At 39.3% G+C, this 8,095-nt stretch overlaps 1 long non-coding RNA gene across 1 annotated transcript; it reads right to left on the bottom strand.

The window, feature by feature from the left end:
* LOC110434426 lies at window positions 535-4,427 on the bottom strand. Its single transcript, XR_002451923.1, has 2 exons — window positions 3,873-4,427; window positions 535-3,128 (listed from the first exon to the last, which is right to left on the bottom strand). It is a non-coding gene; the product is annotated as an uncharacterized LOC110434426 (long non-coding RNA).

Here is an 8,095-nt window from a genome sequence, read left to right as displayed (position 1 = left end):
AGCATAGCATCCTCATAATCCTTCAGTCTAAACTAGTTATCAATCAAGACTATATCAAAGATAGAACTAGAATAAGGTAAGAACCGAATAAACAAGAACATAATGATATTGAAATACCATAAAGTCATAATTACAAGATATGATAATAAATATTACCAAATCTCCTGACATCAATCTGGAATCCTGAGCCATGCTCAACTCTACTTGTATCTAACTAGATCTAACCCTAAACTTGAAGTGGAGATCTAATATTTTAATTAGAAACCTTAGCTTTTCTCTCTAGCCTTCTGAATGAGAGATCGACTTATCATTGATGATTCATTGCCACAGGGGGTCTACCCGTGCTTATATAGCCTAGTGGGATGAACCGTAGCCGGATCAAACTGACATAGAACAAGGGTCGAGATGCACCATAGTGGTCAGTTGGAAGCCGTCACGTGAAGCGGAGGTCACTTCCAGGGGACCAGGCCGGTCGGCTTGGCTGGTGGGGTCGGCCGGCCCCACCTGTCTGTCGCTGTGCTCTTGTTTCGCTCCTTTGTCTTCCGGTGTCCTCTAGAACTTTCCCATCAATTCTTGTGGAATTGAGACATGATTTGGTTTGGTTCCTTGGCTCCTACTCTTTCTATTTTTATCCTTGAAAATTCACAAATCACCAAAGTTGTGGAAATTATCATGTTAGTCCATAAAACTCTTGTTTGGTGATTCTTCGAGAGTATTCTAGAGAATTCTTGGTCGTATCGAAATATAGCAAGTGATATGTCTGTTTTGATTGTCTTGATGAGCCCTTTATAATGGTGTGCTCGGTTACATCATTTATAACACTTTGATGTGGTGAAGTGTCAATGATCCTGCAAAATAGGTAAAAGCAACACAACTCGTGGAACTTGTTAGAATAATCCCTACAACTAAGCATTAATAACTCTTTTGCCATTATGTTGTGCATTAATTGAAAGTATATTGTTGACATTAAGGACCATCAATATGCTCCCCAAGCTTGCCTTTTGCTAGTCCCTTAGCAAATTACCGTGATGTATCAGGAGTTGTTGCAATGCTTTCACACCTTAAAGGTACACAAATATTCAAACAAGGAATTCTTCTACCAAACAATGGATAAACAGTTCAATCTTCAAACTTACCCATGTTTCCTTCAACTATAGATCTTATTGTTGTTACTTAGGTCTTGAGTAATTGAAAGACAAAATAGTATAGTCAAGTACTATTTCGAATTCTTTGATCAACCTTATTTCTAGAGTTTTGCAAAGTTTTCAAAATAAAGCTTAGAGATTCCTTTGTATGATCCTTTCAAGCCTCTCATGTGTGGTATTTGTGGATTTCTTCCTAAGGTACTGATCATTGTATCTTCCCTCTTCTCTCCCTATAACTAAGGCTTATGTGGAGCTGAAGGTAATTAGAGGATACAACATACTTATCTTGCATATATCGCCAATACTCAAACCAGGATCCTCGGAGGGGAGACCATACCCTTAGATCAAGATGTGCATGTGTAGTTTCAAATGAATATTTATGGTAGAGATTATTTGTGAAGAGGAAGGGTGAAAGAATAATTCTATAATGTTCATTTACAAAAGTACTTCTCTCAGTTTGAAATTTTGAGGAACAGGGGATTTCTTCTTTCTTTCTTTCTATCTTCTTATTTTTTCTCTCTTTTTTAAGAACAAATCATAATAGCCCAATTTGTGATGAAAAACTCTTCGAGAGGATAAACAATAAATTAGAGCACTATTTTTGAGTGTTTGGCTAGCAATCAAGGAAAAACCTATGGAAATATATTTTTGGTGTTTACTCCCAATGTAGGAGCATAACATTTTTGAGTGGATCTAAATAGGTGAATATGGTGGTGCGTACTTCCAGGATAGAAGTAGCAAGGGGTGTAAAGTGTAATCTTCTTGATCTTTAGAGCATGATGAACCTCTCAATAAGGGTCTAACACAGGTTGACCAAACTCAACACAAAACAAGTAGCTTATGAGCTGGTTTTCCTATTCTAACAAATATGTATGTATAAAGCTATGGTATGAATTAAAGCTCTCATCATACAAGAACTCATCATGTGATAGTTTCAAGTTTTCAAAATATAAATCTCCAAATTTCAAGTATCTCTTAGAACAAGAGGATAACAGCTGAAACTTTCTATATCATATCCGCCAATTACTTAGACTTAGATCAAGCAACTGCTACTCACAAGTTTTAGATTAGAGTAAATTCTTAAATCAGAACAGTCAGATCCAAAACTCAGGAGAATTCAAGACTGAATACTATGTACTTTTAAAGGAATTCAGGCAGAGCAACTATTCATCATTTACATCATGGTTTCCACTTTCAAGTTTCTTTTTGGGTTTTGATCTTTTTCTTAATAATAAAGAAAATATAATCTTTTGATTTGGTTTTATTTATTATCTAGATGGAAACAAATTATAATAAGATAACTACTAGGGTTTTACGGGATACCTGGCTCTCGAGTTACCTCCCGAAAGGTGATGTAGCATGAACTTGAGATCTCCTATCTCAAATTAGGGAGAAGAAAAGACTTGGGGGCTCCTCTCCCAAGCTTGCTGTTGCCGGTGTCATAGAATTTGTTGATGGAGAGACCTTGAGAACTCCTTCCCAAGGGTGTCACTAAGGAGGCGACCTATATGGGTGGAACTGAGGAATGGCGTAGAAGGCTTCCCAATTCCATCCATCTTTGGCCTAGTTTTGCTGTATATTGTTCAAAGTTTCACCACACTGGGTATTCCACTGTTGCTATTCAATAAGTGTTTGGCTGATGTTGGCTTGCTCTTCGGAGATAGTATCTATTTGAAGATTCAGATGAGCCAGTTGACCCTCTTTACTTGAGACAGAGTGTCTTGGTGGGTCTTGATGTCTGTGCGATGGTCCTGGACGATCCACGTCTGGGCTGAGAATCTTGCGATCTTGATCTTCTGTGCCTCTCCTCAAAATCTTGGGAAGATCCTTCAAAATGGTGTGATGGTGAGGGTGTCCATTGGTGATATTGCCTTGATGTGCCTGGTTGATCAGTGTATGCCAACCCTGGTGCTGGATCTTCTCTGTAGTAATGCATGGTGCATTCACATGTCGGGCAGATGTACTCCTATTTAGGGGTGAAGGCTGCAAGCCAATAAGATAGTTTCTAGTGGTATAGATTCTGAGCCCCAGGTTAGGAAGCGGGATCTCAATAAACATACCGTGATATCTCATATAAATAATATTGTTGGTTTTTTAGAATCTAAGCCTGCTTAAAGAAATCAAAATCTATTGTAGGGCGAGGATCAGAGATATAAGAGAAAACACAATTATTTGTTAACCCTAATCTAGCAGCTATGCGGAAAACCAAGGATGTACACTCAATGTCCCCTTTGATGGGCCCAAAGACCTCTAACTACTAATACATCATAGCCATAATAGGAGATACCTTTTGCTTATTCATAATTGCAAAGAGTATTTTCAACTCATCTTCCCTAAAAGTTTGAGTTTCTAGTTGAGGAAATAGAGTTGAGGATATAAATCTGTGGATAAAACGGAGGGTAGGTAATTGGAATTCATTATTCCTGGGTCTAAGATAGGTGTCCTTATCAGCAATTTCTTTCCAAAACTGTTCTTTCAAAAATCAGGAAGAGCAACACTTAAGTCAAAAACACAATCTGAATCAAACCCCGGTAAATCACTAAGTCTTCTCCAAGTGCATGTAAATTGCCTATTAAATAAGCGAAAACTTACCCCTAGCCCTAGCTTCGAGAAATTGCAAAGTGCACAAAAATTCCATTGTGAGCAGCTTAACACCTAGCTCATTAATTGGAACAAAATTCTTCCAACTTATTGTGGCAAAAAATTCATTGAACTCGATGTTCATACCTGTATCTCATAGGAGTTGAGGATGGGAAACTGTTGTCAACTTGTATTCCCTATCCTTGATATTCCAGAGCTTGTCCTTCTCCATTTGGCCACACAACCGGACATCCTTCTCCACCATGAGCTTGTTGATAGTGCCCTCAGTGGAAGGATGTGCTGGTGAAGCTCTTGATGATGAAGCAGGAGTATCTGTGTCCATATCGTAACTAGTCCTCCTGGAACGGCTTCTGGTCATACACCCGAAACCAAAGAATGACATCTTGTCACACAAGGAACAGAAAAACACAAAGAGGAACTACAAATATGGGTTAGAATAAGTAGTTAGGGGGTTAGCTGTCCATGGGTTAATCGTTCGAGGGTTAGCTTGCTAGAGGGTTTCTAAAACAGATTTTATAGTACTTCTCTCTAGTCTTTAATTTTAGGCCTAGTCTCGGGACTTTTAAGATTTTAGTAACTCTTTTCTTCTCTCTTTATAACTCTCCTCTTTTCTAAATATTTTGGGCTAACAGCAGCTTAGAATTGAAACTCACTGGGAAAAGAAGGTAGGAGAGTTGTGGTGTGAGAGAAGGTAGCGGGAGATGGAAATTTATAGGGGAGGAGGAGGCAGGCCGGCCAGCCTAGGGTGTGGTGCCGGCTGGCCCCACTTGTGGCCTTGTGGGTCTCACTGAAGGTGCTTATACTATTCTAATTCTGTTGCATTCTCAAGCTGAATTCTCATCCTCTCGTTTCAAAAATCTGATTGATGCAATATTGGATGGTGGCAATACAAAGAGAATCAAGTAAATCCCATGGTAAATCTCATGGAATTTGTGGGCCCATGGTAAGAAAGATTTTACTATGCAAAAAAATAAAATTACCATTGTGAAGCAATCTTGCATGGAAAATTAGGGGTAATATTTTTTAAGCCACCACAGTAAAAAATTCTTTCGGGTTTTCACTCCGTAAAAATTAGTTACATGGGGTGTAAATATTTTTTTATATTTTTATTTTGTTTTCATATGAATGCCGATGATCATAAAGTAAATATGCTAAGAGAAAAACTACTTATGCAAGAAAGTAAATACCGATGAATACCGAGTTACGTTACGGCGAGGGTTTGGATTTTAAAGTCCAAAATTCTTATCTTAATCTTCAAAGGTGTCATCCTATCTAGAGGATGATGTCCCTAATGTCTTTTCATGTCCTTCTTCACTTATCATCTCAGGCCTTGATCTGAATAGAAACGTTCTTCTTGTCCATTAAAGTTGAACTTGACTTCTCCAATGCCGACGTTAATGTGGGCATTTGCAGTGCTCAGATAGGGTCTTCCAAGAATGAGTGACACCTTCGAGTCTGGATGCATTTCCAAAATCACAAAGTTGACTGGTATAAAGAATCCTTTGATATTGACTGGAATGTCCTCAGCAATTCCTATTGGATAGCAGGCTAGATGTAGGCACACTGACACTTGCTCCAAGGTCACACAACGCGTTATTGAAATATTGATCTCTAATTGAAGAATCAATGGTGGGGCATCCTAGATCCTTCTTTTCTGGTGACATGTTGAGGATGGCCGCACTACACTCTTCCATTAGTTTGATTACTTCAATGGTGGGCAATGGTTGTTTGTTGTTGAGGATGTCCCTTATATATCTTGTGTATGTGGGCACCTGTAGAGCATCTAACAGAGGGATATTGATATATAATTTTTGAATTACTTCAACAAACTTACTGAAGTGCTCATCCGTTTTAGCCTTCTGCTTCCTACGTGGGAATGGTAAAATATTGGAGTCATGAAAATCTTGCGTCATTTCTGGTACTGGTGGCTCTAATTCTTCAACTTCATCATCCTTCTCTTCTGTTACTACTGGGGTTACTGGCGCTTCCTGTCTTCTCGCTACACCCACTACTGGGGTTACTGGCTCTTCCTGTCTTCTCGCTACACCCTTCAGATAAGGGGGATCGCGAGTAGATCTACCACCTCTTGTGGTTATGGATTGTACCTGATTGTGCCACCTCTCGCAAAAGGCAAACCAGTAGCTAATTGTGCAACTTGGTTTCTATCTGTTTATTATGATTAAGTTGATCTTTTATAGCAGAAGAAAAGTCATCTAATTTAGCATTTATATCCTCTAACATTTTATCATTAGAAGCAAGCCTTTTAATAATGTTATCATTAATTCTAGCCTGTTCTAAGATTAAACCTCTCGAGGATAATTTCTTGAAATTAGAAGAATTATAATTGCCTGAATACTTATCTTGATGGATGGATGTCTTTTGTTGATTCCATCCTTGCTTTGTTGATGTGGGAGGGTTGTTGATGATGCTTGCATTTTCTTGGTTGTCTGAGGATTCAATCCCTAGATATTTTTCACATCTATTCAGAGCATCATATGCATCCTAGATAGCTTGACGATCTCTTTTATAATTATCCCTTTGGACAAGCCAATCCAACAACACGTCCATCTTTGTTGACAGTGCACAAACTTCTTCCGGGGAGAATGACCCAACATTGCACGAGACACTCCAATCGTGATGCCAATTTCACTTCACGGTTGCCTCTCCCACTCGCTCCTCTCTTCGCTCCCGCGCGACGAACACGAGAACAAAACCCTTGGTCTGTTGAGGAAAAGGAGGATGCGTGGGGGGGGGGGCAGGGGGATTTTCGCATATTGGCCACGGACGATATGGACGAGCAAGGTGCATCACGCGCGGGTCATGTGACCTAGCTAGCTGGCACAGTCCACCCTGGACACACCACATCAGCAGAAAATTGCTTATTTGGCAACATGGACATGAAGTGAACCGAAACTCAAGATTACTGTGACAGAAATGCATTTTCCAAGTTTATGAACCTATCTGGCACCCTTAAACAACTTTGTGGAGCTACAGTGTATTCAGCTCTTCTATTCTATTAAACCTAATAATACAAGCAAAACCTTGATATTCAAAAACTCCAAACTGCCTATACAACTTCAAATAGGAGCATAGTTAGGACAGATAGTATGCAGGTAATAATATCCCTCTAAGCACTCAATATTACCACATAACAATCCTGTACTATTTAATATCTACTATACACCCAAACGAAAATACTATCAAATAATTTCTCATAGATGAACAAAACTAAATTATATTCAAGTGACCAAGTGTTCAATATTTTTTCCTTGTATCTTTGTACTAAAGAAGGAATAAAGTCTACGAGCAAATCTACCAAATTGAATAAAACCCCATATATTGAGGAAAAGAGGATTCAAGCTAAAAAATAAAAATATTGCAGCAAATCCCTTTGGCAAGCCCCTTTCTCTATATTTTTCCCCAATCCCTCAAAACGACCACGGAAGAGAAGAGAGAGAAAGGGGTAGGGGTGGGGGGACACGACGTGAGAGAAAAAGGATGAGAGAAGAAGCAAGACAATGTCACTTACATATATTTTTTTGAGAGGAATGTCACTTATCTTGTCACTTACGATGTGTCAAGATGACGGATTTTCTCAATGTGCTACAAGGCCTTGTTCGGATGTACATGTATCCATCTCAACCCATGTGTTGAAATAGATTGGAGTAGAATTAAACTAAATTCTATTCCAATCCACTCCAACACATGTGGATTAAAGTGAATACATATGCATCCAAACAAACCTAAGCCTATAAGCTCTCCCCTATAATCTGAAATTGAGCTTTCTTAATCTCCTATATTGCCTTTTAAGGAAAAGTGGAAAGGAGATCCTGTGGAGTTGCTCTAACAAATGCATTCTGATTTTCTAGTATCTAGCAAACGAGGACACACTCGAAGGTTATTCTTTCATGATGGAAACGATGTAAACGAAGGGACTAGTCTTAACACACAAGAAAAAAAAAAGAGACAATCAAGATCCTTTGCGCCTGCCTGTACCCAGAGCCTGGCATCTTGCCTGATGGTGAGTCCTTACTGAGCTGTGACCATCCACTCCAGAAGACACGCTTTTTCCAATTTTCATTCCAATATGCCCGGTGAACCGTGAAGAGACTGTCAAAGCCATTTCGTTTGTGACCAGGTAGCTAATCCCTTAACCATTCCCTCCAATCCATCAGGCCTAGTGCCTCCTCCGGGCTTGGGAGATGAATTCCCAGCGTTGAGTAGATTTTCCACCAAACACTGGAAGAGAAGGAGCAGCACATAAGCACTGTAGTGCTCAACAGTCACTCTAGATGCCATGTTGTGCAATAAAGGAACTGACTGCATAATAAAGAGATGAAGTAATGATG

Source organism: Sorghum bicolor, chromosome 4 (assembly GCF_000003195.3).
Source record: "Sorghum bicolor cultivar BTx623 chromosome 4, Sorghum_bicolor_NCBIv3, whole genome shotgun sequence".
In the NCBI taxonomy this organism is placed as follows: Eukaryota; Viridiplantae; Streptophyta; class Magnoliopsida; order Poales; family Poaceae; genus Sorghum; species Sorghum bicolor.
The sequence above is the reverse complement of the archived record's forward strand: the minus strand, read 5'-3'. Positions and strand labels throughout refer to the sequence as shown.